Below are 2,934 nucleotides of genomic sequence, written 5' to 3'. Positions count from 1 at the left end.
GAGAGTGAGGGAGAGAGATGGAGGGATATAGAGATATACAGAGAGAGAGAGGGAGAGGGAGGGGGTGGATAGAGGGAGAGATGGAAAGAGAGATCGAGAGACAGAGACATAGTGATGATTGTTCCTCAGAACAGAAGGACAGTATGCCTGAGGGTTCTGATGGAATATTTATTGGCCGCTTCCTCTCTTCACAGATCTTGTCAGTTCCTTTTAGGACTTGCAGCAATTTCAGTTATAGCTCAATCTTTCACAGTCCCTTTAGGCTGACCTTTCCTCGGGTTATGTAGAAGGTCAGACAGCACAGTGGATTTCCAGCATGAACAAGTGACAAATTGTGCTAAAGTTTATTTAAATAAATTAACATTTACGAAGAACATCAAGGATATGGGGTTAGTGTGTGAAAGTGGTGTTTTTTTCAAAATTGTGAGTGGACTGGCTAGTGAAGAGAGGGATAAACCTCTCCAAAAGAATAAAAGGACATAGATTTAAAGAGATTTGCTAAAGAACAAGGTGATGTGAGGAAAAACATTTTCATTCAGCAAGTAGTTAGGGTCTGGAATGCACTGCCTGGAAATGTGATGGACACTGGCTCAAATGAGGCATTTAAGATGGTGCTGGTTAAATATTTTCATAAAAGAAACATGCAAGGTTATAGGGAAAAGGCAGGAGATTGACCCGAGGGAATGATGCTCATTTAATGGGTCACTACAGGCACAATGGGCCAAATGGCCTCCTGCTGTGCTGTAACACTTTGTAATTAAGTTACTACTGTGTCACTGCATTAATAATAGAGACTCAAGAGAATGTTCTGGTAATAAGGGTTTGAATCCCACCATGGCAGGTGTTGAAATCTAAATTAAAAACTAGTTTAATGGAGACCACAAAATCATTGTCGTAAAACCCTATTTTGTTACTAATATCCTTGAGGGAAGAAAATCTGCTGTCCCTACCCAGTCTGGTCTACAGGGGACTCCAACCCCATTGCAGTGTGGTTGGCTGTTACCTGCCCTCATGAAATGGCCTAGCAATCCACTCAGGTGAGTGGCAATTGGGGTTCAGTGTTAGTGCTTCAATTACTCACATTATTTATTTGATTATGGCACAGAAGTCATTTATCCAAATTTAACAATGATGTAATATTAGGTAATGGCGATCATAGCATAAAATTAACAAAGGGACATTTATAGACTAAGTGAATAGGCAAAACTGTGGCAGGTGCAGTTCAATGTAAGAAAGTGTGAATTTTGGAACAACAAAGGATAGGTCAGAGTACATCTTAGATGGTATGAAGTCAAATTCAGTAGATGTCCAAAGAGACTTCAGGGCTTTGGTGCATAGATCTTTAAAATGACTCAAATAGGTGTAGAAAAAAAAATCAAAAAAGCTAATGGAATGTTGCCCTTTATATCTAATGGACTGGTGTACAAGGATGTAGAAGTTATGCTGAGGTTATGTAAATCCCTGCTTTAGACCCCACTTATAATACTATGGGCAGATCTGGGCACCAAACCTTAGGAAGGGTAGATTGACCTTAGAGGGAATACAACATAGGTTTACAAGAATGATACCTGGTCTTCAGGGATTAAGTTATATGAGGAGATTATACAAATTAGGTCTGGCTTCTCCAGAATTTAGAAGGTTGAGCGATGATCTGATCAAAATATTCAAGATATTAACAGGAAAAGACAAGGTAGATAAAACTATTTCCATCAGTTGGGATTCTTGAATGGGGGCCAGGTTGAACTAGGCAACATGGTGGCTCAGTGGTTAGCACTGCTGCCTCACAGTGCCAGGGACCTGGGTTCGATTCCGCCCTCGGGTGACTGTCTGTGTGGAGTTTGCACATTCTCCCCGTGTCTGCGAGGGTTTCCTCCGGGTGCTCTGGTTTCCTCCCACAATCCAAAGCTGTGCAGGTTAGGGTGGTTTGGCCATGCTAAATTGCCTGTTGTGGTCAGGAATGTGTAGGTTAAGTGCATCATTGAGGATTAAATGTAGAGTAATAGGTTCAAGGACTGGGTCTGTGTGGGTTACTCTTCGGAGGGTTGGTGTGGACTTGTTGGGCCGAAAAGTGTGTTTCCACACTGTAGGGATTCTATCTATGAGAGATGCGAGGAAGCACTTCTACACACAAAGGGTGGGAGATCTTTGGAACTCTCTTCCACAAACTATAGTTGATGCTGGATCAGATGCAAGGTTTGTGAAGGTTTGTAGCTCAGGTTGAGGTTTAGGGTGTAGGTTTGCTCACTAAACGGTAGGTTTGATATCCAGACATTTCATTACCTGGACCAGGAATTCCTAAAAATCATCAAAAACACCAAAATAGAGGAAGACGAAACAATGATCTTATTCGACGTAACAGCACTGTTCACCTCTATCAACATCGACCTGGCAAAGGAAACACTTACCACACTTTTAGAAGAGACCATCTCACACACCCCAACCACCATCAATCACATTACCAACAAAAACACCATGAAGCTAGTGAACCTGTGCCTCACCATCCACTTCACCTTCAACAATATAATCTACAAACAAACCAACGGCACACCCATGGGATCTCCGCTATTAGGAGTCATAGCAGAAGCGGTAATGCAAAGACAAACAGCCGTACCAACCATCAAACCAAAAATCTGGGTCCGCTACTTAGATGACACCTGTGTCATCACAAAACGAAACAAGATAGAAGAGACATTTAACATCATCAACAACACCCTCACAGGCATAACGTTCACCAAGGAGGAAGAAACCAATAACAAACTTGCATTCCTGGACGTCACAGTAGGAAGAAAGGACAACGGAGAACTACAAACCTGCATATACAGAAAACCGACAAACCGACAAACACTGACCAAATACTTAACTACACCAGCAACCATCCCAACACTCACAAACGAAGCTGTATCAGAACACTATTCCTTCGAGCCACATCACACT

The 2,934-nt window shown here is 42.1% G+C and overlaps 1 protein-coding gene across 4 annotated transcripts in view; it reads right to left on the bottom strand.

Annotated features, from left to right (window-relative positions):
• Positions 1 to 2,934, bottom strand: part of LOC122564519 (rab effector MyRIP-like) — a 380,608-nt gene that overhangs the window by 1,238 nt on the left and 376,436 nt on the right. The gene's annotated exons all lie outside the window — the stretch shown is intronic.

This window comes from Chiloscyllium plagiosum, chromosome 29 (assembly GCF_004010195.1).
Source record: "Chiloscyllium plagiosum isolate BGI_BamShark_2017 chromosome 29, ASM401019v2, whole genome shotgun sequence".
NCBI lineage: Eukaryota > Metazoa > Chordata > Chondrichthyes > Orectolobiformes > Hemiscylliidae > Chiloscyllium > Chiloscyllium plagiosum.
Note: the sequence above shows the minus strand (reverse complement) of the source record. Positions and strands in the feature narration are given on the sequence as shown.